Genomic DNA, 23,284 nt, shown 5'->3' with positions numbered 1-23,284 from the left:
AGGGAGAGGGACTGTGACTGTGACTGTGTGAGGGAGAGGGACTGTGACTGTGTGAGGGAGAGGGACTGTGACTGTGTGAGGGAGAGGGACTGTGACTGTGACTGTGTGAGGGAGAGGGACTGTGACTGTGACTGTGATTGTGACTGTGACTGTGTGAGGGAGAGGGACTGTGACTGTGACTGTGATTGTGACTGTGACTGTGTGAGGGAGAGGGACTGTGACTGTGTGAGGGAGAGGGACTGTGACTGTGTGAGGAAGAGGGACTGTGACTGTGTGAGGGAGAGGGACTGTGACGGTGACTGTGACTGTGTGAGGGAGAGGGACTGTGACTGTGACTGTGTGAGGGAGAGGGACTGTGACTGTGACTGTGATTGTGACTGTGACTGTGTGAGGGAGAGGGACTGTGACTGTGTGAGGGAGAGGGACTGTGACTGTGTGAGGAAGAGGGACTGTGACTGTGTGAGATAGAGGGACTGTGACTGTGTGAGGGAGAGGGACTGTGACTGTGTGAGGGAGAGGGACTGTGACTGTGACTGTGTGAGGGAGAGGGACTGTGACTGTGTGAGGGAGAGGGACTGTGACTGTGACTGTGACTGTGTGATGGAGAGGGACTGTGACTGTGACTGTGTGAGGGAGAAGGACTTTGACTGCTGCTGTGACTGTGTGAGGGAGAGGGACTGTGACTGTGACTGTGTGAGCGAGAGGGACTGTGTCTGTGACTGTGTGAGGGAGAGGGACTGTGACTGTGACTGTGACTGTGTGAGGGAGAGGGACTGTGACTGTGTGAGGGAGAGGGACTATGACTGTGTGAGGGCGAGGGACTGTGACTGTGTTAGGGAGAGGGACTGTGACTGTGTGAGGGAGAGGGACTGTGACTGTGTGAGGGAGAGGGACTGTGACTGTGTGAGGGAGAGGGTTTGTGACTGTGTGAGGGAGAGGGACTGTGACTGTGACTGTGTGAGGGAGAGGGACTGTGACTGTGTGAGGGAGAGGGACTGTGACTGTGACTGTGACTGTGTGAGGGAGAGGGACTGTGACGGTGACTGTGACTGTGTGAGGGAGAGGGACTGTGACTGTGACTGTGTGAGGGAGAGGGACTGTGACTGTGTGAGGGAGAGGGACTGTGACTGTGTGAAGGAGAGGGACTGTGACTGTGTGAGGGAGAGGGACTGTGACTGTGACTGTGTGAGGGAGAGGGACTGTGACTGTGACTGTGACTGTGTGAGGGAGAGTGACTGTGACTGTGTGAGGGAGAGGGACTGTGACTGTGACTGTGACTGTGTGATGGAGAGGGACTGTGACTGTGACTGTGTGAGGGAGAAGGACTGTGACTGTGACTGTGACTGTGTGAGGGAGAGGGACTGTGACTGTGACTGTGTGAGGGAGAGGGACTGTGACTGTGGCTGTGACTGTGTGAGGGAGAGGGACTGTGACTGTGACTGTGACTGTGTGAGGGAGAGGGACTGTGACTGTGTGAGGGAGAGGGACTGTGACTGTGACTGTGACTGTGCTTGTGTGAGGGAGAGGGACTGTAACGTTGTGAGGGAGAGGGACTGTGACTGTGTGAGGGAGAGGGACTGCGACTGTGACTGTGACTGTGCGAGGGAGAGGGACTGTGACTGTGTGAGGGAGAGGGACTGTGACTGTGTGACGGAGAGGGACTGTGACTGTGTGAGGGAGAGGGACTGTGACTGTGACTGTGACTGTGTGAGGGAGAGGGACTGTGACTGTGTGAGGGAGAGGGACTGTGACTGTGTGAGGGTGAGGGACTGTGACTGTGACTGTGACTGTGTGAGGGAGAGGGACTGTGACTGTGTGAGGGTGAGGGACTGTGACTGTGACTGTGACTGTGTGAGGGAGAGGGACTGTGACTGTGTGAGGGAGAGGGACTGTGACTGTGTGAGGGAGGGGGACTGTGACTGTGACTGTGACTGTGACTGTGTGAGGGAGAGGGACTGTGACTGTGACTGTGACTGTGTGAGGGAGAGGGACTGTGACTGTGTGAGGGAGAGGGACTGTGACTGTGTGAGGGAGAGGGACTGTGACTGTGACTGTGACTGTGACCGTGTGAGGGAGAGGGACTGTGACTGTGTGAGGGAGAGGGACTGTGACTGTGTGAGGGAGAGGGAGAGGGACTGTGACTGTGACTGTGACTGTGACTGTGTGAGGGAGAGGGACTGTGACTGCGACTGTGTGAGGGAGAGGGACTGTGACTGTGTGAGGGAGAGGGACTGTGTGAGAGAGAGGGACTGTGACTGTGTGAGGGAGAGGAACTGTGACTGTGTGAGGGAGAGGGACTGTGTGAGAGAGAGGGACTGTGACTGTGTGAGGGAGAGGGACTGTGACTGTGTGAGGGAGAGGGACTGTGACTGTGTGAGGGAGAGGGACTGTGACTGTGTGAGGGAGAGGGACTGTGACTGTGACTGTGACTGTGTGAGGGAGAGGGACTGTGACTGTGTGACGGAGAGGGACTGTGACTGTGACTGTGACTGTGCTTGTGTGAGGGAGAGGGACTGTGACTGTGTGAGGGCGAGGGACTGTGACTGTGACTGTGTGAGGGAGAGGGACTGTGACTGTGTGACGGAGAGGGACTGTGACTGTGTGAGGGAGAGGTACTGTGACTGTGTGAGGGAGAGGGACTGTGACTGTGTGAGGGAGAGGGACTGTGACACTGTGAGGGAGAGGGACTGTGACTGTGACTGTGACTGTGTGAGGGAGAGGGACTGTGACTGTGTGAGGGAGAGGGACTGTGACTGTGTGAGGGCGAGGGACTGTGACTGTGACTGTGTGAGGGAGAGGGACTGTGACTGTGTGAGGGAGAGGGACTGTGACTGTGACTGTGTGAGGGAGAGGGACTGTGACTGCGACTGTGTGAGGGAGAGGGACTGTGACTGTGTGAGGGAGAGGGACTGTGACTGTGTGAGGGAGAGGGACTGTGACTGTGACTGTGACTGTGTGAGGGAGAGGGACTGTGACTGTGTGACGGAGAGGGACTGTGACTGTGACTGTGACTGTGCTTGTGTGAGGGAGAGGGACTGTGACTGTGTGAGGGCGAGGGACTGTGACTGTGACTGTGTGAGGGAGAGGGACTGTGACTGTGTGACGGAGAGGGACTGTGACTGTGTGAGGGAGAGGTACTGTGACTGTGTGAGGGAGAGGGACTGTGACCGTGTGAGGGAGAGGGACTGTGACACTGTGAGGGAGAGGGACTGTGACTGTGACTGTGACTGTGTGAGGGAGAGGGACTGTGACTGTGTGAGGGAGAGGGACTGTGACTGTGTGAGGGCGAGGGACTGTGACTGTGACTGTGACTGTGTGAGGGAGAGGGACTGTGACTGTGTGAGGGAGAGGGACTGTGACTGTGACTGTGTGAGGGAGAGGGACTGTGACTGCGACTGTGTGAGGGAGATGGACTGTGACTGTGTGAGGGAGAGGTACTGTGACTGTGTGAGGGAGAGGGACTGTGACTGTGTGAGGGAGAGGGACTGTGACTGTGTGAGGAAGAGGGACTGTGACTGTGACTGTGACTGTGTGAGGGAGAGTGACTGTGACTGTGACTGTGACTGTGTGAGGGAGAGGGACTGTGACTGTGTGAGGGAGAGGGACTGTGACTGTGACTGTGTGAGGGAGAGGGACTGTGACTGTGACTGTGACTGTGTGAGGGAGAGGGACTGTGACTGTGTGAGGGAGAGGGACTGTGACTGTGTGAGGGCGAGGGACTGTGACTGTGACTGTGACTGTGTGAGGGAGAGGGACTGTGACTGTGTGAGGGAGAGGGACTGTGACTGTGACTGTGTGAGGGAGAGGGACTGTGACTGTGACTGTGTGAGGGAGAGGGACTGTGACTGTGTGAGGGAGAGGGACTGTGACTGTGTGAGGGAGAGGGACTGTGACTGTGTGAGGGAGAGGGACTGTGACTGTGTGAGGAAGAGGGACTGTGACTGTGACTGTGACTGTGTGAGGGAGAGTGACTGTGACTGTGTGAGGGAGAGGGACTGTGACTATGAATGTGACTGTGTGAGGAAGAGGGACTGTGACTGTGACTGTGTGAGGGAGAGGGACTGTGACTGTGACTGTGTGAGGGAGAGCGACTGTGACTGTGTGAGGGAGAGGGATTGTGACTGTGACTGTGTGAGCGAGAGGGACTGTGACTGTGACTGTGACTGTGTGAGGGAGAGTGACTGTGACTGTGTGAGGGAGAGGGACTGTGACTGTGTGAGGGAGAGGGACTGTGACTGTGTGAGGGCGAGGGACTGTGACTGTGTGAGGGAGAGGGACTGTGACTGTGTGAGTGAGAGGGACTGTGACTGTGACTGTGACTGTGTGAGGGAGAGTGACTGTGACTGTGTGAGGGAGAGGGACTGTGACTGTGACTGTGACTGTGTGAGGGAGAGCGACTGTGACTGTGTGAGGGAGAGGGATTGTGACTGTGACTGTGACTGTGTGAGGGAGAGGGAATGTGACTGTGACTGTGACTGTGTGAGCGAGAGGGACTGTGACTGTGACTGTGACTGTGTGAGGGAGAGGGAATGTGACTGTGACTGTGTGAGGGAGAGGGACTGTGACTGTGTGAGGGAGAGGGACTGTGACTGTGTGAGGGCGAGGGACTGTGACTGTGACTGTGACTGTGTGAGGGAGAGGGACTGTGTCTGTGACTGTTATTGTGACTGTGACTGTGTGAGGAAGAGGGACTGTGACTGTGTGAGGGAGAGGGACTGTGACTGTGTGAGGAAGAGGGACTGTGACTGTGTAAGGGAGAGGGACTGTGACTGTGACTGTGTGAGGGAGAGGGACTGTGACTGTGTGAGGGAGAGGGACTGTGACTGTGACTGTGTGAGGGAGAGGGACTGTGACTGTGTGAGGAAGAGGGACTGTGACTGTGTGAGGGAGAGGGACTGTGACTGTGACTGTGACTGTGTGAGGGAGATGGACTGTGACTGTGTGAGGGAGAGGGACTGTGACTGTGACTGTGACTGTGTGAGGGACAGTGACTGTGACTGTGTGAGGGAGAGGGACTGTGACTATGACTGTGACTGTGTGTTCGAGAGGGACTGTGACTGTGTGAGGGAGAGGGACTGTGACTATGACTGTGTGAGGGAGAGGGACTGTGACTGTGACTTTTTGAGGGAGAGGGACTGTGACTGTGACTGTGTGAGGGAGAGGGACTGTGACTGTGACTGTGACTGTGTGAGGGACAGTGACTGTGACTGTGTGAGGGAGAGGGACTGTGACTATGACTGTGACTGTGTGTTCGAGAGGGACTGTGACTGTGTGAGGGAGAGGGACTGTGACTGTGACTGTGTGAGGGAGAGGGACTGTGACTGTGACTGTGTGAGGGAGAGGGACTGTGACTGTGTGAGGGAGAGGGACTGTGACTGTGTGAGGGCGAGGGACTGTGACTGTGACTGTGACTGTGTGAGGGAGAGGGACTGTGACTGTGACTGTGACTGTGTGAGGGAGATTGACTGTGACTGTGACTGTGTGAGGGAGAGGGACTGTGACTGTGTGAGGGAGAGGGACTGTGGCTGTGACTGTGTGAGGGAGAGGGACTGTGACTGTGTGAGGGAGAGGGACTGTGACTGTGTGAGGGAGAGGGACTGTGACTGTGTGAGGGAGAGGGACTGTGACTGTGACTGTGTGAGGGAGATGGACTGTGATTGTGTGAGGGAGAGGGACTGTGTTTGTGTGAGGGAGAGGGACTGTGACTGTGTGACAGAGAGGGACTGTGACTGTGTGAGGAAGAGGGACTGTAACTGTGACTGTGACTGTGTGAGGGAGAGGGACTGTGACTGTGTGAGGGAGAGGGACTGTGACTGTGTGAGGGAGAGGGAGTGTGACTGTGTGAGGGAGAGGGACTGTGACTGTGACTGTGACTGTGACTGTGTGATGGAGAGGGACTGTGACTGTGACTGTGTGAGGGAGAAGGACTGTGACTGTGACTGTGACTGTGTGAGGGAGAGGGACTGTGACTGTGACTGTGACTGTGTGAGGGAGAGGGACTGTGACTGTGTGAGGGAGAGGGACTGTGACTGTGACTGTGTGAGGGAGAGGGACTGTGACTGTGTGAGGGAGAGGGACTGTGACTGTGTGAGGGAGAGGGACTGTGACTGTGTGAGGGAGAGGGACTGTGACTGTGTGAGGGAGAGGGAGAGGGACTGTGACTGTGACTGTGTGAGGGAGAGGGACTGTGACTGTGTGAGGGAGAGGTACTGTGACTGTGTGAGGGAGAGGGACTGTGACTGTGACTGTGACTGTGTGAGGGAGAGGGACTGTGACTGTGTGAGGGAGAGGGACTGTGACTGTGACTGTGACTGTGTGATGGAGAGGGACTGTGACTGTGACTGTGTGAGGGAGAGCGACTGTGACTGTGTGAGGGAGAGGGATTGTGACTGTGACTGTGTGAGCGAGAGGGACTGTGACTGTGACTGTGACTGTGTGAGGGAGAGTGACTGTGACTGTGTGAGGGAGAGGGACTGTGACTGTGTGAGGGAGAGGGACTGTGACTGTGTGAGGGCGAGGGACTGTGACTGTGTGAGGGAGAGGGACTGTGACTGTGTGAGTGAGAGGGACTGTGACTGTGACTGTGACTGTGTGAGGGAGAGTGACTGTGACTGTGTGAGGGAGAGGGACTGTGACTGTGACTGTGACTGTGTGAGGGAGAGCGACTGTGACTGTGTGAGGGAGAGGGATTGTGACTGTGACTGTGACTGTGTGAGGGAGAGGGAATGTGACTGTGACTGTGACTGTGTGAGCGAGAGGGACTGTGACTGTGACTGTGACTGTGTGAGGGAGAGGGAATGTGACTGTGACTGTGACTGTGTGAGGGAGAGGGACTGTGACTGTGTGAGGGAGAGGGACTGTGACTGTGTGAGGGCGAGGGACTGTGACTGTGACTGTGACTGTGTGAGGGAGAGGGACTGTGTCTGTGACTGTTATTGTGACTGTGACTGTGTGAGGAAGAGGGACTGTGACTGTGTGAGGGAGAGGGACTGTGACTGTGTGAGGAAGAGGGACTGTGACTGTGTAAGGGAGAGGGACTGTGACTGTGTGAGGGAGAGGGACTGTGACTGTGTGAGGGAGAGGGACTGTGACTGTGACTGTGTGAGGGAGAGGGACTGTGACTGTGTGAGGAAGAGGGACTGTGACTGTGTGAGGGAGAGGGACTGTGACTGTGACTGTGACTGTGTGAGGGAGATGGACTGTGACTGTGTGAGGGAGAGGGACTGTGACTGTGACTGTGACTGTGTGAGGGACAGTGACTGTGACTGTGTGAGGGAGAGGGACTGTGACTATGACTGTGACTGTGTGTTCGAGAGGGACTGTGACTGTGTGAGGGAGAGGGACTGTGACTATGACTGTGTGAGGGAGAGGGACTGTGACTGTGACTTTTTGAGGGAGAGGGACTGTGACTGTGACTGTGTGAGGGAGAGGGACTGTGACTGTGACTGTGACTGTGTGAGGGACAGTGACTGTGACTGTGTGAGGGAGAGGGACTGTGACTATGACTGTGACTGTGTGTTCGAGAGGGACTGTGACTGTGTGAGGGAGAGGGACTGTGACTGTGACTGTGTGAGGGAGAGGGACTGTGACTGTGACTGTGTGAGGGAGAGGGACTGTGACTGTGTGAGGGAGAGGGACTGTGACTGTGTGAGGGCGAGGGACTGTGACTGTGACTGTGACTGTGTGAGGGAGAGGGACTGTGACTGTGACTGTGACTGTGTGAGGGAGATTGACTGTGACTGTGACTGTGTGAGGGAGAGGGACTGTGACTGTGTGAGGGAGAGGGACTGTGGCTGTGACTGTGTGAGGGAGAGGGACTGTGACTGTGTGAGGGAGAGGGACTGTGACTGTGTGAGGGAGAGGGACTGTGACTGTGACTGTGTGAGGGAGATGGACTGTGATTGTGTGAGGGAGAGGGACTGTGTTTGTGTGAGGGAGAGGGACTGTGACTGTGTGACGGAGAGGGACTGTGACTGTGTGAGGAAGAGGGACTGTAACTGTGACTGTGACTGTGTGAGGGAGAGGGACTGTGACTGTGTGAGGGAGAGGGACTGTGACTGTGTGAGGGAGAGGGAGTGTGACTGTGTGAGGGAGAGGGACTGTGACTGTGACTGTGACTGTGACTGTGTGATGGAGAGGGACTGTGACTGTGACTGTGTGAGGGAGAAGGACTGTGACTGTGACTGTGACTGTGTGAGGGAGAGGGACTGTGACTGTGACTGTGACTGTGTGAGGGAGAGGGACTGTGACTGTGTGAGGGAGAGGGACTGTGACTGTGACTGTGTGAGGGAGAGGGACTGTGACTGTGTGAGGGAGAGGGACTGTGACTGTGTGAGGGAGAGGGACTGTGACTGTGTGAGGGAGAGGGACTGTGACTGTGTGAGGGAGAGGGAGAGGGACTGTGACTGTGACTGTGTGAGGGAGAGGGACTGTGACTGTGTGAGGGAGAGGTACTGTGACTGTGTGAGGGAGAGGGACTGTGACTGTGACTGTGACTGTGTGAGGGAGAGGGACTGTGACTGTGTGAGGGAGAGGGACTGTGACTGTGACTGTGACTGTGTGATGGAGAGGGACTGTGACTGTGACTGTGTGAGGGAGAAGGACTGTGACTGTGACTGTGACTGTGTGAGGGAGAGGGACTGTGACTGTGACTGTGTGAGGGAGAGGGACTGTGACTGTGTGAGGGAGAGGGACTGTGACTGTGACTGTGACTGTGTGAGGGAGAGGGACTGTGACTGTGACTGTGACTGTGTGAGGGAGAGGGACTGTGACTGTGACTGTGATTGTGACTGTGACTGTGTGAGGGAGAGGGACTGTGACTGTGTGAGGGAGAGGGACTGTGACTGTGTGAGGAAGAGGGACTGTGACTGTGTGAGGGAGAGGGACTGTGACGGTGACTGTGACTGTGTGAGGGAGAGGGACTGTGACTGTGTGAGGGAGAGGGACTGTGACTGTGACTGTGATTGTGACTGTGACTGTGTGAGGGAGAGGGACTGTGACTGTGTGAGGGAGAGGGACTGTGACTGTGTGAGGAAGAGGGACTGTGACTGTGTGAGATAGAGGGACTGTGACTGTGTGAGGGAGAGGGACTGTGACTGTGTGAGGGAGAGGGACTGTGACTGTGACTGTGTGAGGGAGAGGGACTGTGACTGTGACTGTGTGAGGGAGAGGGACTGTGACTGTGTGAGGGAGAGGGACTGTGACTGTGACTGTGACTGTGTGATGGAGAGGGACTGTAACTGTGACTGTGTGAGGGAGAAGGACTGTGACTGTGACTGTGACTGTGTGAGGGAGAGGGACTGTGACTGCTGCTGTGACTGTGTGAGGGAGAGGGACTGTGACTGTGACTGTGTGAGCGAGAGGGACTGTGACTGTGACTGTGTGAGGGAGAGGGACTGTGACTGTGACTGTGACTGTGTGAGGGAGAGGGACTGTGACTGTGTGAGGGAGAGGGACTGTGACTGTGACTGTGACTGTGTGAGGGAGATGGACTGTGACTGTGTGAGGGAGAGGGACTGTGACTGTGACTGTGACTGTGTGAGGGACAGTGACTGTGACTGTGTGAGGGAGAGGGACTGTGACTATGACTGTGACTGTGTGTTCGAGAGGGACTGTGACTGTGTGAGGGAGAGGGACTGTGACTATGACTGTGTGAGGGAGAGGGACTGTGACTGTGACTGTTTGAGGGAGAGGGACTGTGACTGTGACTGTGTGAGGGAGAGGGACTGTGACTGTGACTGTGTGAGGGAGAGGGACTGTGAATGTGTGATGGAGAGGGACTGTGACTGTGTGAGGGCGAGGGACTGTGACTGTGACTGTGTGAGGGAGATTGACTGTGACTGTGACTGTGTGAGGGAGAGGGACTGTGGCTGTGACTGTGTGAGGGAGAGGGACTGTGACTGTGTGAGGGAGAGGGACTGTGACTGTGTGAGGGAGAGGGACTGTGACTGTGTGAGGGAGAGGGACTGTGACTGTGACTGTGTGAGGGAGAGGGACTGTGACTGTGTGAGGGAGAGGGACTGTGACTGTGTGAGGGAGAGGGACTGTGACTGTGACTGTGACTGTGTGAGGGAGATGGACTGTGATTGTGTGAGGGAGAGGGACTGTGACTGTGTGAGGGAGAGGGACTGTGACTGTGTGAGGGAGAGGGACTGTGACTGTGTGAGGGAGAGGGACTGTGACTGTGTGAGGAAGAGGGACTGTAACTGTGACTGTGACTGTGTGAGGGAGAGGGACTGTGACTGTGTGAGGGAGAGGGACTGTGACTGTGTGAGGGAGAGGGAGTGTGACTGTGTGAGGGAGAGGGACTGTGACTGTGACTGTGACTATGACTGTGTGATGGAGAGGGACTGTGACTGTGACTGTGTGAGGGAGAGGGACTGTGACTGTGACTGTGACTGTGTGAGGTAGAGGGACTGTGACTGTGTGAGGGAGAGGGACTGTGACTGTGACTGTGTGAGGGAGAGGGACTGTGACTGTGTGAGGGAGAGGGACTGTGACTGTGTGAGGGAGAGGGACTGTGACTGTGTGAGGGAGAGGGACTGTGACTGTGTGAGGGAGAGGGACTGTGACTGTGACTGTGACTGTGTGATGGAGAGGGACTGTGACTGTGACTGTGTGAGGGAGAAGGACTTTCACTGTGACTGTGACTGTGTTAGGGAGAGGGACTGTGACTGTGACTGTGTGAGGGAGAGGGACTGTGACTGTTTGAGGGAGAGGGACTGTGACTGTGTGAGGGAGAGGGACTGTGACTGTGACTGTGACTGTGTGAGGGAGAGGGACTGTGACTGTGTGAGGGAGAGGGACTGTGACTGTGACTGTGACTGTGTGATGGAGAGGGACTGTGACTGTGACTGTGTGAGGGAGAAGGACTGTGACTGTGACTGTGACTGTGTGAGGGAGAGGGACTGTGACTGTGACTGTGTGAGGGAGAGGGACTGTGACTGTGTGAGGGAGAGGGACTGTGACTGTGTGAGGGAGAAGGGCCTGTGACTGTGACTGTGACTGTGTGAGGGAGAGGGACTGTGACTGTGACTGTGACTGTGTGAGGGAGAGGGACTGTGACTGTGTGAGGGAGAGGGACTGTGACTGTGACTGTGATTGTGACTGTGACTGTGTGAGGGAGAGGGACTGTGACTGTGTGAGGGAGAGGGACTGTGACTGTGTGAGGAAGAGGGACTGTGACTGTGTGAGGGAGAGGGACTGTGACGGTGACTGTGACTGTGTGAGGGAGAGGGACTGTGACTGTGACTGTGTGAGGGAGAGGGACTGTGACTGTGACTGTGTGAGGGAGAGGGACTGTGACTGTGTGAGGGAGAGTGACTGTGACTGTGTGAGGGAGAGGGACTGTGACTGTGTGAGGGAGAGGGACTGTGACTGTGTGAGGAAGAGGGACTGTGACTGTGACTGTGACTGTGTGAGGGAGAGTGACTGTGACTGTGTGAGGGAGAGGGACTGTAACTATGAATGTGACTGTGTGATGGAGAGGGACTGTGACTGTGACTGTGTGAGGGAGAGGGACTGTGACTGTGACTGTGTGAGGGAGAGCGACTGTGACTGTGTGAGGAAGAGGGACTGTGACTGTGACTGTGACTGTGTGAGGGAGAGTGACTGTGACTGTGTGAGGGAGAGGGACTGTAACTATGAATGTGACTGTGTGAGGGAGAGGGATTGTGACTGTGACTGTGTGAGCGAGAGGGACTGTGACTGTGACTGTGACTGTGTGAGGGAGAGTGACTGTGACTGTGTGAGGGAGAGGGACTGTGACTGTGTGAGGGAGAGGGACTGTGACTGTGTGAGGGCGAGGGACTGTGACTGTGTGAGGGAGAGGGAATGTGACTGTGTGAGTGAGAGGGACTGTGACTGTGACTGTGACTGTGTGAGGGAGAGTGACTGTGACTGTGTGAGGGAGAGGGACTGCGACTGTGACTGTGTGAGGGAGAGCGACTGTGACTGTGTGAGGGAGAGGGATTGTGACTGTGACTGTGACTGTGTGAGCGAGAGGGACTGTGACTGTGACTGTGACTGTGTGAGGGAGAGGGAATGTGACTGTGACTGTGACTGTGTGAGGGAGAGGGACTGTGACTGTGTGAGGGAGAGGGACTGTGACTGTGTGAGGGCGAGGGACTGTGACTGTGACTGTGACTGTGTGAGGGAGAGGGACTGTGTCTGTGACTGTTATTGTGACTGTGACTGTGTGAGGAAGAGGGACTGTGACTGGGTGAGGGAGAGGGACTGTGACTGTGTGAGGAAGAGGGACTGTGACTGTGTAAGGGAGAGGGACTGTGACTGTGACTGTGTGAGGGAGAGGGACTGTGACTGTGTGAGGGAGAGGGACTGTGACTGTGACTGTGTGAGGGAGAGGGACTGTGACTGTGTGAGGGAGAGGGACTGTGACTGTGTGAGGGAGAGGGACTGTGACTGTGACTGTGACTGTGTGAGGGAGATGGACTGTGACTGTGTGAGGGAGAGGGACTGTGACTGTGACTGTGTGAGGGACAGTGACTGTGACTGTGTGAGGGAGAGGGACTGTGACTATGACTGTGACTGTGTGTTCGAGAGGGACTGTGACAGTGTGAGGGAGAGGGACTGTGAATATGACTGTGTGAGGGAGAGGGACTGTGACTGTGACTGTTTGAGGGAGAGGGACTGTGACTGTGACTGTGTGAGGGAGAGGGACTGTGACTGTGACTGTGTGAGGGAGAGGGACTGTGACTGTGTGAGGGAGAGGGACTGTGACTGTGTGAGGGCGAGGGACTGTGACTGTGACTGTGTGAGGGAGAGGGACTGTGACTGTGACTGTGACTGTGTGAGGGAGATTGACTGTGACTGTGACTGTGTGAGGGAGAGGGACTGTGACTGTGTGAGGGAGAGGGACTGTGGCTGTGACTGTGTGAGGGAGAGGGACTGTGACTGTGTGAGGGAGAGGGACTGTGACTGTGTGAGGGAGAGGGACTGTGACTGTGTGAGGGAGAGGGACTGTGACTGTGACTGTGTGAGGGAGAGGGACTGTGACTGTGTGAGGGAGAGGGACTGTGACTGTGTGAGGGAGAGGGACTGTGACTGTGACTGTGTGAGGGAGATGGACTGTGATTGTGTGAGGGAGAGGGACTGTGACTGTGTGAGGGAGAGGGACTGTGACTGTGTGACGGAGAGGGACTGTGACTGTGTGAGGAAGAGGGACTGTAACTGTGACTGTGACTGTGTGAGGGAGAGGGACTGTGACTGTGTGAGGGAGAGGGACTGTGACTGTGTGAGGGAGAGGGAGTGTGACTGTGTGAGGGAGAGGGACTGTGACTGTGACTGTGACTGTGACTGTGTGATGGAGAGGGACTGTGACTGTGACTGTGTGAGGGAGAAGGACTGTGACTGTGACTGTGACTGTGTGAGGGAGAGGGACTGTGACTGTGACTGTGACTGTGTGAGGGAGAGGGACTGTGACTGTGTGAGGGAGAGGGACTGTGACTGTGACTGTGTGAGGGAGAGGGACTGTGACTGTGTGAGGGAGAGGGACTGTGACTGTGTGAGGGAGAGGGACTGTGACTGTGTGAGGGAGAGGGACTGTGACTGTGTGAGGGAGAGGGAGAGGGACTGTGACTGTGACTGTGTGAGGGAGAGGGACTGTGACTGTGTGAGGGAGAGGGACTGTGACTGTGTGAGGGAGAGGGACTGTGACTGTGACTGTGACTGTGTGATGGAGAGGGACTGTGACTGTGACTGTGTGAGGGAGAAGGACTTTGACTGTGACTGTGACTGTGTGAGGTAGAGGGACTGTGACTGTGACTGTGTGAGGGAGAGGGACTGTGACTGTGTGAGGGAGAGGTACTGTGACTGTGTGAGGGAGAGGGACTGTGACTGTGACTGTGACTGTGTGAGGGAGAGGGACTGTGACTGTGTGAGGGAGAGGGACTCTGACTGTGACTGTGACTGTGTGATGGAGAGGGACTGTGACTGTGACTGTGTGAGGGAGAAGGACTGTGACTGTGACTGTGACTGTGTGAGGGAGAGGGACTGTGACTGTGACTGTGTGAGGGAGAGGGACTGTGACTGTGTGAGGGAGAGGGACTGTGACTGTGTGAGGGAGAGGGACTGTGACTGTGTGAGGGAGAGGGACTGTGACTGTGACTGTGACTGTGTGAGGGAGAGGGACTGTGACTGTGACTGTGACTGTGTGAGGGAGAGGGACTGTGACTGTGACTGTGATTGTGACTGTGACTGTGTGAGGGAGAGGGACTGTGACTGTGTGAGGGAGAGGGACTGTGACTGTGTGAGGAAGAGGGACTGTGACTGTGTGAGGGAGAGGGACTGTGACGGTGACTGTGACTGTGTGAGGGAGAGGGACTGTGACTGTGACTGTGTGAGGGAGAGGGACTGTGACTGTGACTGTGATTGTGACTGTGACTGTGTGAGGGAGAGGGACTGTGACTGTGTGAGGGAGAGGGACTGTGACTGTGTGAGGAAGAGGGACTGTGACTGTGTGAGATAGAGGGACTGTGACTGTGTGAGGGAGAGGGACTGTGACTGTGTGAGGGAGAGGGACTGTGACTGTGACTGTGTGAGGGAGAGGGACTGTGACTGTGACTGTGTGAGGGAGAGGGACTGTGACTGTGTGAGGGAGAGGGACTGTGACTGTGACTGTGACTGTGTGATGGAGAGGGACTGTGACTGTGACTGTGTGAGGGAGAAGGACTGTGACTGTGACTGTGACTGTGTGAGGGAGAGGGACTGTGACTGTGACTGTGTGAGCGAGAGGGACTGTGACTGTGACTGTGTGAGGGAGAGGGACTGTGACTGTGACTGTGACTGTGTGAGGGAGAGGGACTGTGACTGTGTGAGGGAGAGGGACTGTGACTGTGACTGTGACTGTGTGAGGGAGATGGACTGTGACTGTGTGAGGGAGAGGGACTGTGACTGTGACTGTGACTGTGTGAGGGACAGTGACTGTGACTGTGTGAGGGAGAGGGACTGTGACTATGACTGTGACTGTGTGTTCGAGAGGGACTGTGACTGTGTGAGGGAGAGGGACTGTGACTATGACTGTGTGAGGGAGAGGGACTGTGACTGTGACTGTTTGAGGGAGAGGGACTGTGACTGTGACTGTGTGAGGGAGAGGGACTGTGACTGTGACTGTGTGAGGGAGAGGGACTGTGACTGTGTGAGGGAGAGGGACTGTGACTGTGTGAGGGCGAGGGACTGTGACTGTGACTGTGACTGTGTGAGGGAGATTGACTGTGACTGTGACTGTGTGAGGTAGAGGGACTGTGGCTGTGACTGTGTGAGGGAGAGGGACTGTGACTGTGTGAGTGAGAGGGACTGTGACTGTGTGAGGGAGAGGGACTGTGACTGTGTGAGGGAGCGGGACTGTGACTGTGACTGTGTGAGGGAGATGGACTGTGACTGTGTGAGGGAGAGGGACTGTGACTGTGTGAGGGAGAGGGACTGTGACTGTGACTGTGACTGTGTGAGGGAGATGGACTGTGATTGTGTGAGGGAGAGGGACTGTGACTGTGTGAGGGAGAGGGACTGTGACTGTGTGAGGGAGAGGGACTGTGACTGTGTGAGGAAGAGGGACTGTAACTGTGACTGTGACTGTGTGAGGGAGAGGGACTGTGACTGTGTGAGGGAGAGGGACTGTGACTGTGTGAGGGAGAGGGAGTGTGACTGTGTGAGGGAGAGGGACTGTGACTGTGACTGTGACTATGACTGTGTGATGGAGAGGGACTGTGACTGTGACTGTGTGAGGGAGAAGGACTTTGACTGTGACTGTGACTGTGTGAGGGAGAGGGACTGTGACTGTGACTGTGACTGTGTGAGGGAGAGGGACTGTGACTGTGTGAGGGAGAGGGACTGTGACTGTGACTGTGTGAGGGAGAGGGACTGTGACTGTGTGAGGGAGAGGGACTGTGACTCTGTGAGGGAGAGGGACTGTGACTGTGTGAGGGAGAGGGACTGTGACTGTGTGAGGGAGAGGGACTGTGACTGTGACTGTGACTGTGTGATGGAGAGGGACTGTGACTGTGACTGTGTGAGGGAGAAGGACTTTCACTGTGACTGTGACTGTGTGAGGGAGAGGGACTGTGACTGTGACTGTGTGAGGGAGAGGGACTGTGACTGTGTGAGGGAGAGGGACTGTGACTGTGTGAGGGAGAGGGACTGTGACTGTGACTGTGACTGTGTGAAGGAGAGGGACTGTGACTGTGTGAGGGAGAGGGACTGTGACTGTGACTGTGACTGTGTGATGGAGAGGGACTGTGACTGTTACTGTGTGAGGGAGAAGGACTGTGACTGTGACTGTGACTGTGTGAGGGAGAGGGACTGTGACTGTGACTGTGTGAGGGAGAGGGACTGTGACTGTGTGAGGGAGAGGGACTGTGACTGTGTGAGGGAGAGGGACTGTGACTGTGACTGTGACTGTGTGAGGGAGAGGGACTGTGACTGTGACTGTGACTGTGTGAGGGAGAGGGACTGTGACTGTGTGAGGGAGAGGGACTGTGACTGTGACTGTGATTGTGACTGTGACTGTGTGAGGGAGAGGGACTGTGACTGTGTGAGGGAGAGGGACTGTGACTGTGTGAGGAAGAGGGACTGTGACTGTGTGAGGGAGAGGGACTGTGACGGTGACTGTGACTGTGTGAGGGAGAGGGACTGTGACTGTGACTGTGTGAGGGAGAGGGACTGTGACTGTGACTGTGATTGTGACTGTGACTGTGTGAGGGAGAGGGACTGTGACTGTGTGAGGGAGAGGGACTGTGACTGTGTGAGGAAGAGGGACTGTGACTGTGTGAGATAGAGGGACTGTGACTGTGTGAGGGAGAGGGACTGTGACTGTGTGAGGGAGAGGGACTGTGACTGTGACTGTGTGAGGGAGAGGGACTGTGACTGTGACTGTGTGAGGGAGAGGGACTGTGACTGTGTGAGGGAGAGGGACTGTGACTGTGACTGTGACTGTGTGATGGAGAGGGACTGTGACTGTGACTGTGTGAGGGAGAAGGACTGTGACTGTGACTGTGACTGTGTGAGGGAGAGGGACTGTGACTGCTGCTGTGACTGTGTGAGGGAGAGGGACTGTGACTGTGACTGTGTGAGCGAGAGGGACTGTGATTGTGACTGTGTGAGGGAGAGGGACTGTGACTGTGACTGTGACTGTGTGAGGGAGAGGGACTGTGACTGTGTGAGGGAGAGGGACTATGACTGTGTGAGGGCGAGGGACTGTGACTGTGTGAGGGAGAGGGACTGTGACTGTGTGAGGGAGAGGGACTGTGACTGTGTGAGGGAGATGGACTGTGACTGTGTGAGGGAGAGGGACTGTGACTGTGTGAGGGAGAGGGACTGTGACTGTGACTGTGTGAGGGAGAGGGACTGTGACTGTTTGAGGGAGAGGGACTGTGACTGTGACTGTGACTGTGTGAGGGAGAGGGACTGTGACGGTGACTGTGACTGTGTGAGGGAGAGGGACTGTGACTGTGACTGTGTGAGGGAGAGGGACTGTGACTGTGTGAGGGAGAGGGACTGTGACTGTGTGAAGGAGAGGGACTGTGACTGTGTGAGGGAGAGGGACTGTGACTGTGACTGTGTGAGGGAGAGGGACTGTGACTGTGACTGTGACTGTGTGAGGGAGAGGGACTGTGACTGTGACTGTGACTGTGTGATGGAGAGGGACTGTTACTGTGACTGTGTGAGGGAGAAGGACTGTGACTGTGACTGTGACAGTGTGAGGGAGAGGGACTGTGACTGTGGCTGTGACTGTGTGAGGGAGAGGGACTGTGACTGTGAGTGTGACTGTGTGAGGGAGAGGGACTGTGACTGTGTGAGGGAGAGGGACTGTGACGTTGTGAGGGAGAGGGACTGTGACTGTGTGAGGGAGAGGGACTGTGACTGTGACTGTGACTGTGTGAGGGAGAGGGACTGTGACTGTGTGAGGGAGAGGGACTGTGACTGTGTGAGGGAGAGGGACTGCGACTGTGTGAGGGAGAGGGACTGTGACTGTGACTGTGACTGTGTGAGGGAGAGGGACTGTGACTGTGTGAGGGAGAGGGACTGTGACTGTGTGAGGGTGAGGGACTGTGACTGTGACTGTGACTGTGTGAGGGAGAGGGACTGTGACTGTGTGAGGGTGAGGGACTGTGACTGTGACTGTGACTGTGTGAGGGAGAGGGACTGTGACTGTGTGAGGGAGAGGGACTGTGACTGTGTGAGGGAGAGGGACTGTGACTGTGTGAGGGAGGGGGACTGTGACTGTGACTGTGACTGTGTGAGGGAGAGGGACTGTGACTGTGACTGTGACTGTGTGAGGGAGAGGGACTGTGACTGCGACTGTTTGAGGGAGAGGGACTGTGACTGTGACTGTGACTGTGTGAGGGAGAGGGACTGTGACTGTGTGAGGGAGAGGGACTGTGACTGTGTGAGGGAGAGGGACTGTGACTGTGACTGTGACCCTGTGAGGGAGAGGGACTGTGACTGTGTGAGGGAGAGGGACTGTGACTGTGTGAGGGAGAGGGAGAGGGACTGTGACTGTGACTGTGACTGTGACTGTGTGAGGGAGAGGGACTGTGACTGCGACTGTGTGAGGGAGAGGGACTGTGACTGTGACTGTGACTGTGTGAGGGAGAGGAACTGTGACTGTGTGAGGGAGAGGGACTGTGTGAGAGAGAGGGACTGTGACTGTGTGAGGGAGAGGGACTGTGACTGTGTGAGCGAGAGGGACTGTGACTGTGTGAGGGAGAGGGACTGTGACTGTGTGAGGGAGAGGGACTGTGACTGTGACTGTGACTGTGTGAGGGAGAGGGACTGTGACTGTGTGACGGAGAGGGACTGTGACTGTGACTGTGACTGTGCTTGTGTGAGGGAGAGGGACTGTGACTGTGTGAGGGCGAGGGACTGTGACTGTGACTGTGTGAGGGAGAGGGACTGTGACTGTGTGACGGAGAGGGACTGTGACGGTGTGAGGGAGAGGTACTGTGACTGTGTGAGGGAGAGGTACTGTGACTGTGTGAGGGAGAGGGACTGTGACTGTGTGAGGGAGAGGGACTGTGACTGTGACTGTGACTGTGTGAGGGAGAGGGACTGTGACTGTGTGAGGGAGAGGGACTGTGACTGTGTGAGGGCGAGGGACTGTGACTGTGACTGTGACTGTGTGAGGGAGAGGGACTGTGACTGTGTGAGGGAGAGGGACTGTGACTGTGAATGTGACTGTGTGAGGGAGAGGGACTGTGACTGTGTGAGGGAGAGGGGCTGTGACTGTGACTGTGACTGTGTGAGGGAGAGGGACCGTGACTGTGTGAGGGAGAGGGACTGTGACAGTGTGAGGGAGAGGGACTGTGACTGCGACTGTGTGAGGGAGAGGGACTGTGACTGTGACTGTGACTGTGTGAGGGAGATTGACTGTGACTGTGACTGTGTGAGGGAGAGGGACTGTGACTGTGTGAGGGAGAGGGACTGTGGCTGTGACTGTGTGAGGGAGAGGGACTGTGACTGTGTGAGGGAGAGGGACTGTGACTGTGTGAGGGAGAGGGACTGTGACTGTGTGAGGGAGAGGGACTGTGACTGTGTGAGGGAGAGGGACTGTGACAGTGTGAGGGAGAGGGACTGTGACTGTGTGAGGGAGAGGGACTGTAACTGTGACTGTGACCGTGTGAGGGAGAGGGACTGTGACTGTGTGAGGGAGAGGGACTGTGACTGTGTGACGGAGAGGGACTGTGACTGTGACTGTGACTGTGCTTGTGTGACGGAGAGGGACTGTGACTGTGTGAGTGCGAGGGACTGTGACTGTGACTGTGTGAGGGAGAGGGACTGTGACTGTGTGACGGAGAGGGACTGTGACTGTGTGAGGGAGAGGTACTGTGACTGTGTGAGGGAGAGGGACTGTGACTGTGTGAGGGAGAGGGACTGTGACTCTGTGAGGGAGAGGGACTGTGACTGTGACTGTGACTGTGTGAGGGAGAGGGACTGTGACTGTGTGAGGGAGAGGGACTGTGACTGTGTGAGGGCGAGGGACTGTGACTGTGACTGTGACTGTGTGAGGGAGAGGGACTGTGACTGTGTGAGGGAGAGGGACTGTGACTGTGAATGTGACTGTGTGAGGGAGAGGGACTGTGACTGTGTGAGGGAGAGGGGCTGTGACTGTGACTGTGACTGTGTGAGGGAGAGGGACCGTGACTGTGTGAGGGAGAGGGACTGTGACTGTGTGAGGGAGAGGGACTGTGACTGCGACTGTGTGAGGGAGAGGGACTGTGACTGTGACTGTGTGAGGGAGAGGGACTGTGACTGTGTGAGGGAGAGGGACTGTGACTGTGTGAGGGAGAGGGACTGTGACTGTGTGAGGGAGAGGGACTGTGACTGTGTGAGGGAGAGGGACTGTGACTGTGTGAGGGAGAGGGACTGTGACTGTGTGAGGGAGAGGGACTGTAACTGTCACTGTGACCGTGAGGGAGAGGGACTGTGACTGTGTGAGGGAGAGGGACTGTGACTGTGACTGTGACTGTGACTGTGTGAGGTAGAGGGACTGTGACTGTGACTGTGTGAGGGAGAGGGACTGTGACTGTGTGAGGGAGAGGGACTGTGACTGTGGCTGTGACTGTGTGAGGGAGAGGGACTGTGACTGTGACTGTGCTTGTGTGAGGGAGAGGGACTGTGACTGTGTGAGGGAGAGGGACTGTGACGTTGTGAGGGAGAGGGACTGTGACTGTGTGAGGGAGAGGGACTGTGACTGTGACTGTGACTGTGTGAGGGAGAGGGACTGTGACTGTGTGAGGGAGAGGGACTGTGACTGTGTGAGGGAGAGGGACTGCGACTGTGTGAGGGAGAGGGACTGTGACTGTGACTGTGACTGTGTGAGGGAGAGGGACTGTGACTGTGTGAGGGAGAGGGACTGTGACTGTGTGAGGGTGAGGGACTGTGACTGTGACTGTGACTGTGTGAGGGAGAGGGACTGTGACTGTGTGAGGGTGAGGGACTGTGACTGTGACTGTGACTGTGTGAGGGAGAGGGACTGTGACTGTGTGAGGGAGAGGGACTGTGACTGTGTGAGGGAGAGGGACTGTGACTGTGTGAGGGAGGGGGACTGTGACTGTGACTGACTGTGTGAGGGAGAGGGACTGTGACTGTGACTGTGACTGTGTGAGGGAGAGGGACTGTGACTGCGACTGTTTGAGGGAGAGGGACTGTGACTGTGACTGTGACTGTGTGAGGGAGAGGGACTGTGACTGTGTGAGGGAGAGGGACTGTGACTGTGTGAGGGAGAGGGACTGTGACTGTGACTGTGACCCTGTGAGGGAGAGGGACTGTGACTGTGTGAGGGAGAGGGACTGTGACTGTGTGAGGGAGAGGGAGAGGGACTGTGACTGTGACTGTGACTGTGACTGTGTGAGGGAGAGGGACTGTGACTGCGACTGTGTGAGGGAGAGGGACTGTGACTGTGACTGTGACTGTGTGAGGGAGAGGAACTGTGACTGTGTGAGGGAGAGGGACTGTGTGAGAGAGAGGGACTGTGACTGTGTGAGGGAGAGGGACTGTGACTGTGTGAGCGAGAGGGACTGTGACTGTGTGAGGGAGAGGGACTGTGACTGTGTGAGGGAGAGGGACTGTGACTGTGACTGTGACTGTGTGAGGGAGAGGGACTGTGACTGTGTGACGGAGAGGGACTGTGACTGTGACTGTGACTGTGCTTGTGTGAGGGAGAGGGACTGTGACTGTGTGAGGGCGAGGGACTGTGACTGTGACTGTGTGAGGGAGAGGGACTGTGACTGTGTGACGGAGAGGGACTGTGACGGTGTGAGGGAGAGGTACTGTGACTGTGTGAGGGAGAGGTACTGTGACTGTGTGAGGGAGAGGGACTGTGACTGTGTGAGGGAGAGGGACTGTGACTGTGACTGTGACTGTGTGAGGGAGAGGGACTGTGACTGTGTGAGGGAGAGGGACTGTGACTGTGTGAGGGCGAGGGACTGTGACTGTGACTGTGACTGTGTGAGGGAGAGGGACTGTGACTGTGTGAGGGAGAGGGACTGTGACTGTGAATGTGACTGTGTGAGGGAGAGGGACTGTGACTGTGTGAGGGAGAGGGGCTGTGACTGTGACTGTGACTGTGTGAGGGAGAGGGACCGTGACTGTGTGAGGGAGAGGGACTGTGACAGTGTGAGGGAGAGGGACTGTGACTGCGACTGTGTGAGGGAGAGGGACTGTGACTGTGACTGTGACTGTGTGAGGGAGATTGACTGTGACTGTGACTGTGTGAGGGAGAGGGACTGTGACTGTGTGAGGGAGAGGGACTGTGGCTGTGACTGTGTGAGGGAGAGGGACTGTGACTGTGTGAGGGAGAGGGACTGTGACTGTGTGAGGGAGAGGGACTGTGACTGTGTGAGGGAGAGGGACTGTGACTGTGTGAGGGAGAGGGACTGTGACAGTGTGAGGGAGAGGGACTGTGACTGTGTGAGGGAGAGGGACTGTAACTGTGACTGTGACCGTGTGAGGGAGAGGGACTGTGACTGTGTGAGGGAGAGGGACTGTGACTGTGTGACGGAGAGGGACTGTGACTGTGACTGTGACTGTGCTTGTGTGACGGAGAGGGACTGTGACTGTGTGAGTGCGAGGGACTGTGACTGTGACTGTGTGAGGGAGAGGGACTGTGACTGTGTGACGGAGAGGGACTGTGACTGTGTGAGGGAGAGGTACTGTGACTGTGTGAGGGAGAGGGACTGTGACTGTGTGAGGGAGAGGGACTGTGACTCTGTGAGGGAGAGGGACTGTGACTGTGACTGTGACTGTGTGAGGGAGAGGGACTGTGACTGTGTGAGGGAGAGGGACTGTGACTGTGTGAGGGCGAGGGACTGTGACTGTGACTGTGACTGTGTGAGGGAGAGGGACTGTGACTGTGTGAGGGAGAGGGACTGTGACTGTGAATGTGACTGTGTGAGGGAGAGGGACTGTGACTGTGTGAGGGAGAGGGGCTGTGACTGTGACTGTGACTGTGTGAGGGAGAGGGACCGTGACTGTGTGAGGGAGAGGGACTGTGACTGTGTGAGGGAGAGGGACTGTGACTGCGACTGTGTGAGGGAGAGGGACTGTGACTGTGACTGTGTGAGGGAGAGGGACTGTGACTGTGTGAGGGAGAGGGACTGTGACTGTGTGAGGGAGAGGGACTGTGACTGTGTGAGGGAGAGGGACTGTGACTGTGTGAGGGAGAGGGACTGTGACTGTGTGAGGGAGAGGGACTGTGACTGTGTGAGGGAGAGGGACTGTAACTGTCACTGTGACCGTGAGGGAGAGGGACTGTGACTGTGTGAGGGAGAGG

The sequence above is a fragment of the Nothobranchius furzeri genome, chromosome 4 (assembly GCF_043380555.1).
Source record: "Nothobranchius furzeri strain GRZ-AD chromosome 4, NfurGRZ-RIMD1, whole genome shotgun sequence".
NCBI lineage: Eukaryota > Metazoa > Chordata > Actinopteri > Cyprinodontiformes > Nothobranchiidae > Nothobranchius > Nothobranchius furzeri.
Note: the sequence above shows the minus strand (reverse complement) of the source record.